At 46.0% G+C, this 20,782-nt stretch overlaps 1 protein-coding gene and 1 long non-coding RNA gene across 4 annotated transcripts in view; one reads left to right on the forward strand and one right to left on the reverse strand.

Annotated features, from left to right (window-relative positions):
- The window catches only part of HSD17B12 (hydroxysteroid 17-beta dehydrogenase 12), a 198,355-nt gene that overhangs the window by 86,321 nt on the left and 91,252 nt on the right, over positions 1 to 20,782 (forward strand). The gene's annotated exons all lie outside the window — the stretch shown is intronic.
- LOC122460843 lies at positions 1,339 to 11,501 on the reverse strand. Its single transcript, XR_006282398.1, has 3 exons — positions 11,452 to 11,501; positions 9,446 to 9,448; positions 1,339 to 1,398 (listed from the first exon to the last, which is right to left on the reverse strand). It is a non-coding gene; the product is annotated as an uncharacterized LOC122460843 (long non-coding RNA).

A 20,782-nucleotide genomic window follows, 5' to 3' on the forward strand; every position in this document is an offset into this window, starting at 1 on the left:
GATGTTACTTATATTTTCTGCTTCAATAAAACCATATTCTGAACAGGTGCCTTTTGGGACTTTTTTTCCACTGATGTCATGGAATCCTAGAAATGTAGAGTCGGAAGAGATGTTCCTGGGGGAATTTTGCACCACTGCACAATGCAGAATTCTGCACAGTTTAACATTGGGTGCACAGAATTTCCTTTCCACCACAGAAATGGGCTGCAGTGCTGCTAGTTGCCACTAGGGCCCACTGGAGCCGGCAGAGCCCAACTTGCACATAGAAGACACTGCTGGGGGGAGGTAGAGGGAGCTAGAAGGTTCCTGGCAGCTGCATTTCCCTGCGTGCCCTAAGGGAAGGAGAGGGTGTAGGGTTGGCAACTTTCTATTTGCAGAAAATCGAACAACCTTGATCTGCCTCTTCTCCGAGGCCATGCCCCCGCTCACTCCATCGCCCCTCCCTCTGTCACTTGCTCTCCCCCACCCTCACTCACTCACTCATTTCACCAGGCTGGGGCAGAGCGGGAGAGGGGATGAGGGCTCTGGCTGCAGGCTCTGGGATGGGACCAAGGATGAGGGGTTTGGGGTACAGGAGCGGGCTCTGGGCTTGGGCAAGGAGTTGGGGGTGTCAGGGGGTGAGGACTCTGGCTGGGAGGGCGGGCTCTGGGGTGGGGCTGGGGCTTGGGGTACAGGAGAGGACTCGGGTTGCGGACTCCGGTAGGTGCTTACCTCAGGCGACTCCTGGGAAGCAGTGACATCTCTCTGGCTCCTAGGCGGAGGGATGACCACATGGCCCTGTGTGCTGCCCACATGTGCAGGCACCGCCCCTTCAGCTCCCATTGGCTGCGATTCCTGGTCAGTGTAGCTGCTGAGCTGGTGCTGGGGGTGGGGGCAGCATGCAAAGTCCCTGCAGCCATCCCATAGCCTAGGAGCGAGAGAGAGAGATGTCAGCAGCTTCCCAGGAGTTGTGTGGAGCTGGGTAGGGAGCCTGCCTGTGTTGCCAACCGGGCTTTTAATGGGTCCCTTTGCAACCGGGTGTTCTGACTGAAAACCAGATGCCTGGCAACCCTAAGAGGGTGGCACACAGGAAACTCCATGCAAGCCAGGGACCAGGCGTCAGGCTTGGGCTCTGGGGGGTGATGGTGGAAGGGGGTGCGTGTATCTGGGGTCGGGGGGAAGGGGACCCTCACAGCTGGGCTGGGGGGGGGGAGGAAGGGGAGTCGTATCTGGCCCAGGGTGGGGGGCTGCACCTGGCTCTCTGGAAAGGAGGTTTGGGTGTATTGGCTGGGGAGGCTCCTGCGGCTGGGCCATGGGGGCGGAGGGTGTGAGTTTCTGGCCTCCTGGTTGGGCTCTGGGGTGGGGTGGAGGTAAGGGGGCAGAGAAAAAGGAACTGGGTTGTCATAGGGGTCTCTTTAACTCTCTACTGCTGGGGGGAATTTTTGTGTATTGTATAAAAATTTTGTAATTTTTATTACAGACATACTTGCTGAAAGATGTTTTGAAATAAATTACCAAAATAATTGAAACTGGCTTGATTATGTAGTGTTGTTTTGACCAATAAAATTTGCAGAATTTTTAATTTTTTGGTGCAGAATGCCCCTAGGAATAGAGAGACCTCGAGAGAGCATCAAGACCAGCCCCCTGCTCTGAGGCAGTACCAAGTAAACTTTGACCATTCCTGAGAGGTGTTTGTTCAACCTGTTCTTAAAAGCTGCCAAGGATGGGGATTCCACAACTTCCTTTCAAAGCTGATTCCAGTACTTAACTACCCTTTATATTTGGAAAGATTTTCTTAATATCTAAACTAAATCTCCATTGCTGCAGATTAAGACCATTATTTCTTGTCCTCCCTTCAGCAGACATGGAGAACAATTGATCACTGTCCTGTTTCCAACAGCCCTGAACGTGTTTGAAGATTGTGATCAGACCCCCTCAGTTTTCTTTTTCAAGATTATACATGCCCAGTTTTTTAAATCTTTCCTCATCGGTGAGGTTTTCTAAACCTTTTTTGTTTTTGTTGCTCTCCTCTGGACTCTCTCCAGTTTGTCCACATCTTTTCTAAAGTGTGGCTCCCAAAATCGCACCCAGCGCTCCAACTGAGGCCTCGCTGGTGCCAAGTAAAGTGGGACAATTACATCCTCTGTCTTGTATACAACACTCCTGTTAATACACCCCAGAATATTATTCTTTTTCACAGCTGCATCACATTGCTGACTCATTCAATTTGTGATCCATTTAACCCCCACATCATTTTCAGCAGTACTAGCCAGTTATTCCCATTTTGTAGTTGTACATTGATTTTCCTTCCTAAATGAAGTACTTTGCACTTGTCGTTTTTGAATTTCATTTGTTGATTTCAGACAATTCTCCAATTTGTCAAGGCAGTTTTGACTAATCCTGGCCTAAAATGTGCTTGCAACCCCTCCAGCTTTGTGTCATCTACAGATGTATAAGCATATGCTCCCCTCCATTGTGCAAGTCATTAATGAAAATATTGAATAGCACCTGACCTAGGACTGAGCCCTGTGGGACACCCACCAGATATGCCTTCCCAATTTCACATCAAACCATTGATAACTAATCTTTGACTATGATCTTTCAACCAGTTGTACACCCACTTTCTAGTAACTTCATCTACTCCATATTTCCCTAGCTTATGAGAATGTCATGTGGCACCGTGTCAAAAGCCTTACTGTAACCAAGATATATCACATCTACTGCTTCCCTGCATCCAGTAGGCTAGTAATCTTGTCAAAGAAGGAAATTAGGTTGGTTTGGCATGAATTGTCCCTGACAAATCTGTGTTGGTTGTTTCTTATGCCCTTATCCTCTGGATATTTACAAATGGATTGTTTAATAATTTGTTCCAGTATATTTCCAGATATTGAAGTTAGGTTGCCTGGTCTATGGTACCTGGGGCTCTCTTTGTTCCCCTTTTTAAAGATAAATGACCAGTGCTTTGGGACCTCACCCATCCTCCTGGAGTTCTTGAAGATAATCACTAGCAGTTCCAAGATGGCTTCAGCTAGTTCCTTAAGTACCATGGGATGAATTTCATCAGGCCCTGCCAATTTGAATATATCTAATTACTGAACTATTTTTTAATCAGTTCTTTCCCTATTTTGGCTTGTTTTGTTAAGTATTTGATCATCATTAATCTTTTTAGTGAAGACTGAAGCAAAATAGAAATTAAATACATCCGCCTTCTTGAGGTCATCAGTTATTAGCTCTTCTTCTTTGCCAAGTAGAGGACCTATGCTTTTTCTTCCTTTCTCTTGCTCCTAATGTGTATTTAAAGAACCTCTTCTTATTGTCTTTTATATTCCTGCCTAGGTGTAACTCATTTTGTGCTTTAGCCTTTCTAATATTGTCCCTCCCTGCCCATGCTATTCTTTTGTACTCCTTTTTAGCAATTTCATCAGTTTCCACTTTTTGTAAGATTCCTTTTTGGTTTTCAAGTTATTAAAGAGCTCCTGATTGAGCTATATTGGCCTCCTACTATTCTTCCCATCTTTCCTCCACATTGGGATAGTTCGTAGTTGTGCCTTTTTAATATTCTCTCCTTGAGAAACTAACAGTTCTCCTGAACTCCTTTATCCTTTTGTCACTCTGGAGCTGTGCCTTAGGTGGGCTCAAAGGAACTTATTCTTTGATCTGTTGAAATGGAGACATGTTTGAATGGCTTGAATAAAAAGGTTGAGGTGAGAATAGAGCTTGACTTTTCATGCACCAGTAAGTGCCTGATATCCTTGTGTTATGTAACGTGTTGAATGTTAAACTGCTTGGAGTATTTTAATTCATGGTGTTTTTCAGTTGTGGAGGAGACAACTGAAAATCTGAATCTGGTTCTAGAGGAGGGCAATAAGAAGTATATATTAAAAAAATATATATACAAGAACTCTCTTCATCTTACTTCCTCTACAGCTACTTCCTGTCTCCTTTCATCCTTAAACTCCTCAAATGTGCTGCCTTCGTTTGTTGCCTCAAGTTTCCATCCTGCATACCTTGCAATCTGATTTCTACCTTCTCTGTTCCAGTGAAATTGCTCTTACCTAGGTTTCTTTCCTCTCCTGGCCAAATCTCAGGGTTTCTATTCCATTTTCACCCTCCTTGACGTGCTTGCTGCTTTTGATGCTGATCACTCCTTCCTAGTAACATCTTATCCCTTAACTGTCATGATGCTGCCCTCTCCTGATTTTTTCTACCTCTCTGGCTGTTCCTTTAGTATCTCTTTATTCATGGATCCTCTTTCTCTCCTCTCTCCACTTTCTGAAGGGATCTCACAGGGATGTGTCTTATGCTCTCTGTTTTTCTCTGTATGATCTCACTGCTAGGGCCTAAGCTATCAGCAGTACTCTAACTCATCAGTCTGCCTTCCTGTTTCCTTCAGTCCAATCTCACATCTCAGCCTGTAGGAAGGAAGGCGTGGGGAGAGTCAAGATGACTACCAAATTTTAAGCCTGACGTGACATGGTGGATGGTATTGATGTTGACAGTTACACTCTGCTACCTCAGGCCTTGGTCCGTCCTATTCTCTCCCTGTGGCACATAATGGTTTGGTCTCTTGTGAGATGTACAACTTTGCTCAAATTTCATTTGTTGGAGTTAGTGTGTAGGTGCTAGGTAGGGTGACCAGATGTTCCGATTTTATAGGGACAGTCCTGATTTTTGGGTCTCTTATATAGGCTCCTATTATTCCTCCCACCCCCACCTCCGTCCCGATTTTTCACACTTGCTGTCTGGTCACCCTACTGCTGGGTGGTGTTGGTAGCCTGTAATATACATGAGGCCCGAGTAGATAATCTTGAGGTCCCTTCTGGCCTTAAACTCTGACTCTGACCTCTGTTCTCTGTATTTGAGAGATTATGAACTCTGTTTTGGCCACGTTGAGCTTGATATGATGAGTCATCCCAGGTCAGGAGTGAAGAAATATATTTGAGTTGTTGGAATTGGGATAGTGATGAATTCTATGAGAGCGGCGAGATCGCTGAAGGATAGGTTGTGTGAGGAGAAGTAGGGGACCAAGAACAGAGCCCTGAGGGACTCTCAATAGAGGAGGGGGAGAGTGGGAAGCAGAATGTAAATTAGAAAAGGGGGTGTGGTTTTAGATGTTTTGTTTTTGATTGTTGTAATCTCCTGTGATGAAGATGATCATGTATTTAATACAAAACTACTCAAATGTAAGACTAGAAATGAAGATTTCCATTGTATGAGAAAATAGACTGGCGCACATTTTTGGCAGATTAAATATCTGAGGAATGCATGTCTTTGAGACATCAAACTAGGCAAGTCTAGTCACTTTGGTTCAGCTGGTATTGGTGAAATTTGCATCGTGAATATAGTCTGCAGCTGAGTGGCTTTGGTATCAGTGGTTCTAGTAGTCATTTTTGCAAATGATGATTATTTAAATCTTTAATCTTACAGGTTGTCAATTTTGCATGATACGATTTTTAAAATTTACTTCTAAATGAAATTAGCAGACTTATAGGTCACTTTTTCTTTCCTTGTGTTCCACAAGCTAAAGTGAAATTTATTTTGAATAATTTGAAGAAAACTAATTCCGTGGTGAGGTCACTGAAGGATAGATTGTATAAGGAAGATGGGACCAAGAACAGGAGCAATGGTAGCAAATAAGTGGCTGAGTCTGGAAACTGAAACTCATTCCCTAGCCTGACTACGCAAAGCGTGCTCATTAGGTTGTTAGACTGAGCCTGCTGTTTACATGTATGTCTTGTATAGAAAATACTTTTCATGTGTGGGAAAAAAACTATACAATTTCTAGATTTTTACCGAGTGCCCGTAACTTTTCTGCTTATTATTAGCTATTTAAATGAGTAAAATCTGTATGGAAGTCACATTTGTCTTTTTATACCAAGTTTCTGTTTTTCTTTAATAAAAATGCAGGGAGTTACCGCTGTCTTATTAACTTGCAGTCTGCATGCTTATCTCCTTTGTTCTTTGTTAAATATGAGTTGGCATGTGTTAGACTGCGTTAGTGTTCACTCTTAGGGACTTCAGTTGGCTTCTAAATTTGGCATTGATAAACTGGTGCCCTGTTTGCTTGAATCAATTGGGACTCCTATTTTTAGCAACAAAAGGGAATTGAAATAGCAATTTTCTTTCCATGTAATAGATCCCCAAGAGGAATACTGATGCAAGCTCTGTCATTCCATATTCTCCCCCTCCCCAAAAGCACTCAGACGAAAGGCAGCTGTCATTGGTTTGCGGCAGTATTATCTTAATCAATCGAGGTGTTTTCTGCTTCAGGTGTTCAGGGGAAAAAGGGTCATGAGGAGGATCTGCCTAGAATAACTAAGCACTCATGCATGGCTGTGCCAGTCAGAATTTGGTGGGTAACTGCACGGAATAGACAGAGAAGCTAAAATAGTGTTTTGCTTTCAGTGTTTCTCAGTCTATTTTTGATGCTTGATTTTGATAAGGTTGATTGGGTTCTTACTAAAAATAACTGTTCCTAGCAAGTTAAGGACAAAAAGTAGAATATTTTTAACCAATACAGACTAAAGTACTTTCCTTGGCTGCAGATAATTTGGGAGCTAGGCATTGGTCAGTTGCCAGTGTTTTATATAAACTGTAATAATGAGACACTACTTAGTACCAAGCAGGGATAGTCTTTATTCTTGCCAGCTTCTGTTCTCCCAAAGGGCTGGCATATTCTTGGTACAATGTTCATATTATTCTGTAGCTGAAGACTCTTCAGATTAATCAGACATCTATGCTATTGAAGTTCACACCCATGTTAAGCTTTCTACTGCTGTGATGGTCCTGTGAACCTGCACTGTTGCAAAAGAAAAAGCCTGTTCCTTAGTTTATTTGTTTAGTGCTGAAACCTGCTTTAGCTCAGGCACTTGTGAAATAACATATAACCTGGTTTGCACCTAGTTTTAATTGAATCATATAGGTCTTTAAAAAATAGGGATCTGACCATGACTAGCTCCTGCACACTGTGCAGAGCGGTGGCTATTCACAAATATAAATCTTTCCCCATGCACTGGAGACAGCTTCTACTGTAGCCACTTCACTCTCATATTTCTCCCTCACCCCTGTGTTACATGACATGTCAAAGCCATTCTTCGCAGCAGTTGAGGACACTGAGTACCACATTGAGTGGTTCTGATTGCAGCCTGGATGTATGCTGAGCTTCATCTTTAGGTTCTGTTTCTGTTAGGTAAACTCCTTCCTTAGAGGTCATTTGTTTCTTCTTGAGTGCTTGCTCATGTCGATTCCATTCTAGGTGTGTGCGCGCCCACATGCATGGTCGTCGGAGATTTTTGCCTTAGTGGTATCCATAGGGTTAGCTGTGGTGCCCCCTTGAATGCCGTGCTCATGCATAGGTACATCAGGCTCTGCTGGCCCTATGCCCTCTCAGTTCCTTCTTACTGCCCAGGGTGATTGGGCTAGTGTTTGTCTCTTCTAACTTTGAGCCTTAGGGCCTTGTAAATAGTTTATAGTAGTTAGTGTAAGTAATTCTGAAGTCTAATGAGAAGTTAGTCCATCAGGGACTTCGCCCCTGGTGGGGCGTGCCCCAGTCTCTGGGGTTAAGCCCTGCTCGGCCTGCCACAGGCCTATGCACGTAATGGATCCCCACAGCGGTTGCCCTCGGATGTTTTTGGGGAATCGCATGTGAAGGACAAGTGTTGTATCTGTAAAACCTTTTGACCCAGGACCCAGAACGACACAGTATCATCTGAGGGCTCGCCTCGCTGTCATCTCTGTGGCAACGAAAAGAACAAGCAGGAGCAAACTAGTTCAAGCCCCAAAAAAGTAAAGAGGCTAAAAGATTGGACCATTTTGGGAGGCAACATTTATTCGACAGCCAGCCTGTGTTTCGAGTGGCGAACCACCAGGTTCTCTTGGGAAAGATACAATTTTACTTATGGACTCCCTCCATAAGTTCAAGGAATCCCTCCCACAAGATCTGGCCCCCAGGAATTTGGCAACCTGGTAGAGGAGGGTACATGGCAGCAAGGTGCTCTCTTTCAAATGGCAGTGGATGCAGCTGACTCAGCTGCTAGGATAGTTGTATCGGCGGTGGGTCATGAGGCGCAGCTCATGGCTTCAGATTGCTGGCCTCTCCCAAAAAATGAGACCTCAATCCAGGATCTCCATTGATGGGAATTGACCTCTTTGCAGAGCAGTATGGATGCTTGGTTGAACGGCACTCGTGGCACCCTTTGCTCGTTGAGTAGCATACGCCTGCATTCACTACTGCTATGAGGCTGGGTGCAAGTGGCTTCTGCTGGCAGTCCTGACAGCACACTTGACTAGGGTGCAAGTGTCTTCAGCTGCCTTCCTGGTGCAGGTACCAATCCAAGAGATCTATAGGGCCGCTATCTGGTTGTCTGTCCACACGATTCGAGTCTCATTACGCACTTACCCAGCAAGCTTGTGATGACGCTGGCGTTGGCAGAGCAGTGCTGCAAGCTGTGCAACCGTGAACTCTGAGCCAACCTCCATGGGCACTGCTTGTGAGTCATCTAGAATGAAATTGACATGAGCAAGCACTCGAAAAAGATAAAACAGTTAGACCTACCTTTCGTATCTGTTGTTCTTCAAGATGTGTTGCTTATGTCCATTCCATTATCCACCCTCCTGCCCCTCTTTTGGAGTTGCTGGCAAGAAGGAACTGAGAGGACCATTCAAGGGGGCGCCACAGCTGACCCTCCAGATACCACTGAGGCAAAAATCTCCGACAACCACACACTTGGGCACGTGCACACACCTAGAATGGAATGGACATGAGCAACGCATTGTGAAGAATAATAGTTACGAAACTGGTTTTTCCTGGGGACTGACTTTATTCCTCTGGCCTTCAGTATAGTAGTAATAAGACTTTGTATGGATGTTTGAGTTCTCATTTTTGTAGGGCTTGTTGATGTTCTTACACTCAGTGTTGCCTATTTGCTAAATTCAATGAGCTTGTCTTCACTGGGAAAAAGGTATGGTTTTTAAAATCTTAGTGGCTGCAAGACACAAGACATTTAACTTCAGAGTAGCTAGTCAAGGTAAACACTAGGCAGGGTCTAGGGCTTAGCTTGACTAGAAACAGGGCAAAACTATCCTTCTGTTTTGTCTCCACTGTGATTTTACAAGATGCTTATCTAAGCCTCAGTGCATGTCTGAAGGCAGACTTGATCTTTTGACTTTGTCTTCACTGCTAGACATGGGCAGTCATAAGTTATTCATGCTTTAGCATAACTCCGTAGAGTGCAACCACACTGCAGAATAGCAGAAGAGTTGTGCATCCCTGTTGTCATGCCCTATGTCCACACTTGCATTTTTTCCAGTCTTGAGAGATTAAAAGTTTTCTGGGTGCAAATCCCATGCTTCATTTTTGCTGCATAGAGCTGCATCACTTCATGCTCAATCTTGCATGGTATTGTGGGACAACTTGTCCAGCCCATCTGGGGATTGAGTGAAAGTCATCTAGGCCCAAGAAATTTACTTCCTTGCAGGACCCAAGCTGCTGTGCATTTACCTCCTGATGCTCTAAGGTATGCTTCTGCTCATCAGAACTGTTTTTTTGTTTGGTTTTTTTGGGTTTTTTTTTTTAGCAGACAGTGTTGATTTGGTGTGCCTCTGAAAAAACTGTTGCAAAGAGGATGGCAGTGAGTGTTTCAGAGGTGGCTCTGTAACTAAAGACGATTGCGAGAGCTTGCTGTTACAAGTAGAAGAGGAAGAAAGCTCATTGCTATGTGGATACGGAGAAATGGACCCAGCTGATGATGCACTTTGATGGCAGGGTCCCATCCGCCACCCCCCACCCCGCCCAAAGCGCTGCTTCTAGACCAGGACCACAAGGGCAGACTGACTTAACTACAGCATGATGGAAATGTAGTGATTGGCAGTGGGTCCATAACTTTCATATGAAAAAAAGCAATGTTCTTAGAGCTGTGTGAGGAGCCATGTAATTTGTTATAGAGCTGTTGGTAGTCATTTTGGGGTGGTTCAAATCGGCAGGTGGTTCAGTGGTCACGGAGATTTGCAAGGCAGTTATTGCTCTACTGCAACCCATGGTCGTTATATTGGGAAATATCCTCAGAATAATGGTGCATTTTGAAGGGATGGGGTTCCTGAGGTATGCAGGAATTATTGAGGGTGCACCTAAACCTATGTGTTGCCTGCTATTTGGATAAAGTGAGTACATTCTTAGGAAAGAATACTGCTATGTCATTATGCAGGCCTTTGTGGAACACCATGGCAGATTCACAAATGCCTAATAGTATGCACTCGTGGAGTACATGTTGTCAGGGTGATCTGAAGGTGTGGCCTATTTTAGTCTGAGCAAGGTGAGATGTTATTCCCTCCTAGCGAAAGTCATCAATGGAGTGTCCATGCTCCCTGTGATTTTTAGTGACTCTACTCACTGCTGTCCTGGGTGATCAAGACTTCTTATGATTTCCACCAACCTGGCAGCAGACCGTTACCTACAGACTGAGCACATGCAGGGTGGTGGTGCAATGTGCTCTTGGCCAACTGAAGGTAAGATGGAGCTGATTATGGACTTCTTTGGACTGTAGTGTGTATAATGCCATGCAAGTGATTGAGGCATATTGTGTGCTTCACAATATACCTGATAAGGGGAATATTTTGGAGCAGAATAGCTGGAGGACACCATGGTTTTAGAGTCTGTTTAGAGACAACTGTCTAGCGCGCATCTAGTTGCTAGTGCAGTAGCAAAGGCTATAAAGTAATGCCTTGTGCACCTGCATTCTCAAACTGTGTGGGAAGCACACTGGGGTTGATGCTGCATCTGGGGCTGGAAGACTGAAATTAAGTATAGCCATGTCTGACCTTTGTATGAAACAAATACGTTGGATATGTCATTTTGCTTGTTGTGATTATCCATTGTCACTCCAGACCTCTGTATGTGACCGAACAAATTTTTGTTAAAAACAAATGTATTTTGGGCAGTCCAGCTATCATTACATAATTGTAAAAGTGTGCTAAACAAGTGTAAAAAGCAGCAGATACAAGCAAGAATATAACAGTACAAACATTTCAAATATTCAAAGTGGGAGAGTAGCAGCTGCGGTTCCCAGTATGCCCTGAAGGAAGGAGACTGTGGCACATAGGAAACTTCACACAAGCCTGGGACCCAGCATCAGGCTGTTTCTCCCTCTGGATCCCTGGGCTCTGAAGAGTAGGGGGGTGGGTGTCTGGGCTTGGTGGGATGCATCATGGCTGGGCTCTGGGGGCAGAGGGAGGACGGCTGGGCTCTGGGGGGGCCCCATGGCTGGGCTTTGCGGGGAGGGTATCTGGCCTGGGGTTAGGGTGCTGCTGGGCGCTGGGAGACAAGTGGTTTGAGTGTACTGGCTGGGAGGGACCCTGCAGCTGGGCCCTGGGGGGGAAGGGTTGTGGGAGTCTGACCCCCCGGCTGGGTTCGGGGGCGTGGGGGGGCGGCAGAGAAACAAGAACTGGGTTGTTATAGGGGTTTCTTTAACTCTTTACTCCTGGGGGAATTTTTGTGTGTCTGTATTGTTACAGACATACTTGCTGACAAGTATTTTGAAATTAATTATCAGAATAATTGAGACTGACGTGATTATGTAGTGTTGTTTTGACAAAATTTGCAGAATTTTTAATTTTTTGGCACAGAATTCCACCAGGAATAGTCCTGGTCCAATGTCACTTTCCCCAGAGATCCTGCAGCCTTTGGGTCATTGAGTGTTTTCCTTGGAGTGGTCTCCTCCCCTCTGATCCCTCACTGAATCTGACACTACCTCAGGTTTCTAAGAAGAGTTTGAAGGTCCTTTAATGTGTCTATGATTTTAAATACTTTCTATGCAGCTGTGAATAAAATATGGCAATTTTCATTTGAAATGTCATTTCTAGCTAGTTTCTGCTCCATTCCAAACTTGTTTAAAACATTTTCCCAGGAAAAGAACGGTAAGTTTACAGATGCTTACCATGCCCCCAAATATTTTTCTTTAATATGGGAGACTTTTAGTAAAGGGGGCAGTCCCAGTAAAACAGCAGCATTAGTGATTATTTCAGACTTACTCCAGACTGCCGTGCTGTTAGATGAAGTGGTTCTGTTGGAGATCCCAGACTGGAAGAGAGAAGTTGATTCCAGGCCTCGGTGTGAAGACCTTCTGATTATGGGAGGGAAGTCTTTGTGTCTTGTACCAGATGGATGATAAATGGCTGGAGGGAATTTGTGAGGTACAGGAAAGACGGAGGAGGCTTGTCTTCCCCAGAAATCTCATAGAACAGCTCAAATTTCTACTGAGTGAAAAAGTCTACTTTACTTACTCCTAGGAATGAACAACGTACGATCTGCAATCAGATAGCTGCATAGTGAGAGGATGATGCCATGTGTGCCTTAATTGCTGTCTGTTCCTGTGGTATTCGTGGTGGTGCATTTAAGGATTGTGTTTTGCTAGGGCTATATTTTGCTAGGGTTATGGCTATAATTTTTTTAACTTTAAAGTCTTTCACACTCATGCCATTTTCTTCTATTAATAAATTTCTACTTGTATCAGCCATTGTAAGTAGCTCTGTTTACAACCTCCACTTGTCTATCATATTGAACAGTGTGGTTAGTCAGGAAGAGGAAATAGAGGGGGTAGCAAGGAATAGAGAGACATGCATAATGGGGCTGCATTTCTTTCCAGCAAAAGAAAGATTTGGGATTATAGGCTAAAACTCACCCACACCTTTTTGTACTATCCTTAGTAACAATAATAGCTGTGCTCATCTCATCAATCTGAGATGCTGTATCCTCTAGTTCTTCTGTGTGGGTGTCTTCCACCCAACAGTGCTCACCAGGGCTAGTTCATAGAGGTGATTCTGTGATTTGGAACAGAGGTCTTCTCTAGGCTGGTTGCTCACAGCTGTTGGGATGAGTTTCATGTCCAACATGCAAATCTGCATTCATCCCAACTCTACAGATGAGGCCAGCGTGACATGGAGATCTTTGCTGAGGATGTTGCTCAGCACTTTGTCTAGCTCATCAGAGTAGCACTGAATTTGGCATTGTTATCCTTGGCCCTGTGGTAGCTCACATCAAGCCCCTGTAGATCTTCTCTCTACAGTATTGTGTGGTTTGATTGATTTCCACAATCAGTCAACAGTTTCCGAGCCATCTTGTAGTAATATTGGGCAGCCCTCTTCTGGGTCCTGGCTTCCTTGTTGGCATCCAGCCAGGTGACTGTCTTCTGATATACTGAATAGTCTTCTTGTTGGCATTCTCATTGCTGTATCCGTCCAGAGATGACTGAAGCAAGCAGTGTGATTCCAAAGATATTGAGTAGAAGCATATATCAATAGGAGAAAGCACAGATAGATTGCAGATAGGACACAGGATTGGTGCCCAGGGGGGCTTTTGGAAAAGATTGTGGATCATCAGTTGTTGTGGTTGATCATGGCCGTACGTCTTCACTGCAGATGCCTCAAGTTTCACTGGTCTTGCTTTTTGTTAACTCGTGTTTTGCCCTGTACCCCAGAGAGGGGCGACTGCTGTGTGTGGCACAGTGATGGCATGACTGAAGGGTGTTCGTGTCTGAACAAAGTGCTTTCGCAAGAAAACTTGTGATTGAGTTAAATCTCTACTGAAGACCAAGCCACACAGAATACAAGGCTGTGTAAGGACCCATCCTACTGCAGTTTGATGATCTGGTGCTTCTACCAATCCTTTGCTCATGCTGTGTGCTCTTCAGATGACATATATAGAGAATTGTGCACGCACGCACAACTACTTTAAAAGAATGTTATTAAGGTAGCAAAGTCAAATACTCAAAAGTTAGGAAATGCCAGAATTAAGATTTCCTTTGTATCCTTAATTTGGCTCCTTTGTTGGTGTAGATATGTTATGTTGGTCTATGTCTACACTACAGACCACACAGCAGCACCGCAGCCACCTGTACTGCTGCAGCTTTGCCGCTGTAAGGTCTCCTGTGTACTGCTCTATGCTGGTGGGAGAGAGCTCTCCCACTGGCATAATGAAACCACCGCCAATGAGTGACGGTAGCTTTGTCAGCGGGAGATGCTCTCCAGCCGACATAGCATTCTCCACGCCAGCGCTTTTGTCAACAAAACTTTTATGTCGGGCAGGGGAATGTTTGTTTTCCACAGCTCTGACAAAAGTTTTGCCGACAAAAGTGCTAGTGTAGACAAAGCCTTAGTCTTCAATTACATGATCATATACAACTTGTCCACAGGACCCCTGCCTCATTCAGTGCATAGGATTGACAACGGTAACTTCATGAGCAGCATCTCAGTGTTTTGCTTGCTCCTCGTTGTTCAATGTGTTGCTCTTGACCTTGTTTAATACATGCTATTCATGGTGGTTTTTTTCAGAAAGTCTTCCTCAAGGTGGCCTGTGAAGAGGTTGGATTTTTAGGGAGTCATGCTAGTACCAATGGCTGTTGCCATGATTTAGACAAAGGTTTATTGTTGAATATAAAATTGTTATGGGTGTGGGTGAAATGGATGTTTGGCAATGGTTTTAGGGTGGATAGCTGATTTGTTGTCAATTGTCCTGTAGATATTTGAGGCAGGCAGGGATGCCGTCATTGAGAGAGCTGTTGGTATATAGGGAGGTGACATCCATGCTGGCAAGGATGGAGTTCTGGGGAGTTTGTTAATGTTGAAGAGTGGTTGGTTGGTGGTGTGTTTTTTTTGTTTGTTTTTTTTGTTTTGTTTTGTTTTTTTGAAGGAAGTCAGTTGTATCCTGGAGGAAGCTGGCCTCTGTAGTGAATGCTTTGAGGATGATTTCCGAGAGTCCTGGTATTTCTTCAGTAAAAATGTCCTGGGTTCCCTTGTTTGTGTATCTTAGTAAGCATCTGGAAGGTCCCTGTCGGAGGGTTCATGGGGGACGAGGTTGTAGGATCTCTCCTGGTATTTGGCGAGGGATTTGATGATATCCTTAAACTCCTGTGTGAATTGGGGGGAGGGGCAGAGGGGGAAAGGGGGGTCTTTGAGTTTTTTATAGTAGGCAGCATGGGAAAGCTGTTGGTAGGCCTTGTTAATATAGTCATTATGGTTGAGAACTATGATGGCCTCCCCTTTTTTCCACTGGTTTGATCATTATCAGTTGTTGGATTTCATGAACTGTATAGCTCTCCCTTTGCAGTGGAGAGATTGTGATGAATGTGATATTTAAGAACTTCACTATCAATTTTTTTTCCTGAGGCAATTGATGTAATGATCAAATGTGAGATTTTTGTTTCTATGGAACTCATTGCTGTAGTATTGGAGTGCTTCCCAAATGTAGTGAATTTATTTTCACATCACCCTGTGAGATGAGTGGGAATTAGTCCAATCATACAGATGTGATTGAAGCAGAGAGAGATTATGGCCATAAATACCTACTAATTTTGGGTGCCTAACTGGACACCAAGGACTGATTTTGTTCTGTGGCCTGGGTTATATAGGTAGTCAGACTAGATGATCACAATGATCCCTTCTGACCTTGGAATCTGTGAAATCCACTGATTTCAGTTTCAGCTGTGAGTTCTCAGCATTTCTGCAGATCAGACCTTAGGCTATCAAGTTGGGTACCCAGAAAATGAGGAATATAAATTAGTGTCCATCTGTGGAAAAATCTGGTGTAAGTAACTTGCCTAGCATCACCTAGGCATCCCTGCCTTTGCTACAGATAGAATCAGGTTCTCCAGTACAGCATTCGACTGCCATAAGACTCTTCTTCTCCATTTAATACCGTCCCTTATTCACACTACTAGGGTGACCAGATGTCCCAATTTTATAGGGACAATCCCGATTTGGGGTAAGATTTTTGGTCTTTTCTTATATAGGCTCCTATTACCCCCTGCCCCGTCCCAATTTTTCACACTTGCTGTTTGGTCACACTACATATCTTCCAACTTCTGTAACAAATGAAGCAGGGGTCCTGCAGACAACTCTCCTTCACTGTATAACATACATTTATCTCCAGAGCAGATCCATCCTGTGCAGTTAATGTGGAAAAAATAGTAAGTGGTCATGTAATTTAGACTGCATCATAGTGTGTATACACAGGGGGTAGAAATAAGGATGCACACGTAACCTCAATTCTGGCATTTTCTAACTTTTGAGGGTTTGACTTGACTTTAATATTTTAATATATCTTTTGTAAATGTAACACGATAGCTTTTTAAAAAACTGAAAAAAAAATTCTGTTGTGGCATCATATCGACACCCACATGGTTCATTCGCAGGGCTGGAACCTTTAGATCCACCACTAACAAATTAACATAGCAGTAGTACCTTGTCATTCTCTGTATGGAGCAGCATTGGAGAAGAATGACACAATTTGCTAGAGGGTTTCACAGATATTTGCTAACAGAAGAATGGTGATTCTCGGGAATCTTGGGTTCTACTCCAGGGAGGGGAAACGAGAGACCCTTCTGCCTGTTCTCTTCTCCTCCTCTCCCCCCACCTGCCTGCCCCCAAGCATGACTCTTTCTGCCCTTATCTCCTCCAACCTATCCCAATCCTGGCTTCTCCCTACCCCCAGGCTTGTAGCCAGCACTATTCTTTGAGAGCTTGCTCATGTCCATTCCGTGTTAGGCTTCCTAAAGCAGTTGCACACGCACCTATGCGAGTCAGTGACCCCCACACCAGTTGTTTAACATGATTTAGGGGTTGATTTAGGACAGGTGTCATACCTGGAAGAGCTTTAAGCCTCTCACTAAGAAAGAGCGGGACATCCAACTTAAAGCACTCCTTATGGAGTCGGCGCTGACACCGGCACCAGAGCAGCAAAGATTGGACTCCATGTCCAGCACTGTGGCTTCTGTGCAGAGTGCCCCACCGGTGCCATTGTCAGGCGAAAATCCACCTCCCCAGCACCGGCCAGTAAGAAGAGGAAAACCAGGAGAGGTTGGCTTCCTGCTCGCAAGGGCAAAGAAAGGGCAGGAGGTGAGCCTAGACCCATGAAGGCCGGCTCATCACCCCCAAGTGGGAATCAGGCCCCGGCTTCTGTTGAGCGGGTCAACCAATCCCGGGACACGCTGACCGCCCCAGACAGTGGCATGGGAGTCCAGCACCTGGCTATGCTGTTGACCCTGGAGGCCCTGCAGGTGGCGCAGGACATCTTCTCCTTCCTGGTGCCGCCCACACCGGCGACGGCAGTTCCCAAGCAAGGGATAAGCCTGCCTGTGGACCATTCCCTTGGTCCCATCAATGCAGCTCCACTCACCACCTGTGGGAGCATCCCACCAGTGCTCACCCACATAGAACTACCTCGACACAGGTTGGCTCTTCCTGCACCCAACAGTGATCTAAGCAGGCATTTTGAGGGGGCGCTTAAGGGCAACATTTCAACCACTTTCCTGGATCCTGCCCCTCTCCTTTTCTCCAGCTGTCTTTCTTTTTTCTTCCCAGCCTGGGCATCTATAACTTCGGACCATTGGGTCCTCAATACTATGATGCAGGGCTATACCCTCCTTCCCATCCTCCTTCAGGAGCTCCTCTCACGAGAGTCTATTGTGTCAGGAGTTGCAGGGCCTGCTGCAGGCAGGGACTGTGGAAGAAGTCCCCCTAGACCTTGGGGCAAAGGGTTCTATTTCCAGTACTTTCTGATCCCACAGGGGGCCTAAGGTCCATCCTGGACCTGAGACCTCTACAAGTATCTCAAGAGGTTGAAGTTCCGCATGGTTTCCCTGGCCTCCATCATCCCCTCCCTTGATCTCGGAGACTGATATGCCATCCTCAACTTGAAGGATGCGTACTTTGATATAGCGATCTTTTAAGGACACAGATGCTTCCTCCGCTTCATGGTGGGATCCGCACACTACTAGTGCATGGTGCTCCCCTTTGGCCTGTTAACGGCACCGAGGGTGTTTGCAAAATGCATGTTGGTGGCGGCGGCTTGCTTTAGGCATTGGAGTATCCTGATCTACCCCCTACCTTGATGACTGGCTGGTCAAGGGTCACTCCAGGTCCAGGATACTGTCATGACGCTGCTGACCGCATGCAGGAGACTAGGCCTGTTGATAAACGAGGAAAAATCAACATCAGTCCTTGTACAAAGGAAAGAGTTTATTGGGGTGGTCCTTGACTCTACCAGGGTGAAGGCCGTTTCTGCCGCATGACAGGTTCCCGATTATAAGAGACCTCATCGCTGGAGTCTCCATGTTTCCTAGCACTATGGCCAGGGTCTGCCTGTGGCTGCTGGGCCACATGGCAGTGTACATGTATGTTGTCCACCGTGTGAGGCTCCGGATGCGACCCCCTCCAGCAGTGGCTAGCAACTGTCTATGCCCCATCCAGGGATCACCTTGACAAGGTAGTCACCATCCCACCAGAGGTACTCACCACGGTGCAGTGGTGGACCAACCCTGGAACAGTCCTTGATGGATCCTGTTCAACAGCCCGTGACCTTCGGTGCCACTGATATTGGATGTCTCAGACCTTGGCTGGGGAGCGCTCCACAGTGTGATGCGGATGCAAGGTACGTGGTCTGCAGAGGAGATGATGATGCATATAAATGTCAAAGAACTCAAGATGGTTCACCTAGCCTGGCGTTTTATCTGGAGTGTACCAAGCCCTTTTGCAGGTCGATGCAGCTCTTCATCGCGATGGGGATAGGATGAAGGGCCTTCTGGTGTCCTCTCAGAGGATCTCCAACTTAATCACTTCCTGCATACGGACCTCTTATGAGTTGGCGCAGGTCCAACCGCCACTTCTGTTGAAGGCCCACTTGACAAGAACACAAGCGTCCTTGGCGGCCTTCCTGGCACATGTCCCCATCCAGGACATTTGCAGAGCCACGACTTGGTCTTTGGTTCTCATGTTCCTGGCGCACACTGCCATCACCTAGCAGGCCAGAGACAACACTGGGTTCAGCACAGCTACATGTCCACGAACTCCCACCCACCTCCGTTGGTACTGCTTGGGAATCACCTAACATGGAAGGGACATGAGCGAGCACTCGAAGAAAAAGACAGTTACCTTTTTCCATAACTTGTGTTCTTCAAGATGTGTTGCTCATGTCCATTCCATGACCCGCCCTCCTTCCCCACTGTTGGAGTTCTGGCAAGAAGGAAATGAGGGTGGTGGTGGTGGTGGGGTGGCACCCCTTATGCCATGGCATATGTATGCCACTCCAGAGGGCGCCAGAGTCGGTCCCCTACGGATACCACTGAAGGAAAAACTTCGAGCACCGATGCATGTGGTAAACACATACACTTAACATGGAATAGGCATGAGCAACACATTTCGAAGAACAGTTACAGAAACAGGTAACTGTCTTTTCTCCTTGCGTAGCCAATCCTAGTGTCCATGCCTCAGGCTTCTCATTCCTTTCCCATTCTCCTTGCCTATCCAGTCTCTCTCTCCCTTGCCCTGCTCCTTTATCCCTGTCTTCTACCCCACACGCATTGTCTTTGCTCACCAGTCTCAGTTCTCCCCGTATCTGGCTGTTTGCTAAATCCATCTCCCTTCCCTTAACTCTTTCTCCTCACACTGGTCTTCAGTCTCCCCATCTAGCTGGTCTGTCTCCTGTCTGTCTGATCTCAGTGTTCCCCTCCTCTCTCCACCTCATCTCATCTGCGTCTCAATCCAGTCCCCTTGTCCAACCAGTCCGCATGATTCTCAGTCAGTTTCTCTTTTCGTTCCAGTGTGCTCCTTGTCCCAAGTTAATCCTTTCCCTCCCTCCCCAATCCAGCTCTTGCCCCTTCTATGCTTGTCAGGTGGCTTCCTCCTCCACACTGCTTGGGCACCAGTGGGAAAGGTCCAGAGGAAGATTGTGTTCCCTGGGCCTGAGCAAGTGGTCCCCCCCCATCCCTTCTGCCTGTAGTCCCGCCCCAATTCTGCCCATTCCTTGGGACCTGCCCCTATTCCACCCGCCCCACAACCCATTTGCTCCTTTCTGCTCTTCCCCCCCCCAACCTCCATAGCCCCACTTCACAGCCCTGGGGTTGTAGCGGGGAGTGAGAGGTCCCAGGGCTGCAGTGGGGATCTGGGTGCCCGGCCTTCCCCCGCTCTTCTGTCGGGGACCAGGGAGAGGGTGCTGAGGGGTTTCTGCCAAGGACGGGGTTGGGGAGGGGCAATGCCTGGGCTTTGCCTGTCCCACAGCTTCTGCCAGGGATAGGGTTTGGGGGGGTTCAGGCAGTGGAAGCCGGGGCCTTTGGGAATGGGCCCCATGGGCCCAGCGGCTAATCCATCTCTGGGAGCACAGAAGACAGACTTCCTGCTTTCAGTTCTGGTACCTGGCCCAGAGCGGCTGGTAACAGCAGCCCTCAGCAGAACCTTGCTGTCACTTTGTGTGGGGATGTGCAGATTGGTCAGCTGTGAGACACTGAAGTAGGCTTGGTGAGGGCTTGAATCTGCAGAGATTTTTAGCTGCTAAACTCAAGTCTCTACTGAGTATATGTGAATAGATCTTTCTTCAGAGGTTTACCTTGGCTAAATTTGGGTGGATTTTCACAGGAACAGCAGAAGGCACATGCCTTGCACAAATTTCAAATCCATGGTTCAAAGCATAAGCAAAAAAATCACCAGAATTTTAACACTGTAGAACAGCATTTTTTTTTCCCTAGTCTCATTCTTAGAAATGACTATGCTGTTTTGGCTGAAACTTCAATAAATTCAACTTGAGACAGACACCCAGCTTGCAAATTTCAGCCCATGGTTAGTTTGGCAAAATTATGAGTAACAGATAAGGCTTCTTAAAAAGGTCAGTGTCAGGCAACCTTAATAGGCAGTGCTACCAGCCCTGTCTATTGTGCAGTTTCCTGGACTGAAGAATTTATGTATCTAAAGGTAGAGGAGGCCTGGGATTACTTTAAATCAAAGCTGCAGAAGCTATCGGAAGCCTGTATCCCAAGAAAGGGGA

The sequence above is a fragment of the Dermochelys coriacea genome, chromosome 6 (genome assembly GCF_009764565.3).
Source record: "Dermochelys coriacea isolate rDerCor1 chromosome 6, rDerCor1.pri.v4, whole genome shotgun sequence".
Taxonomy (NCBI): Eukaryota; Metazoa; Chordata; order Testudines; family Dermochelyidae; genus Dermochelys; species Dermochelys coriacea.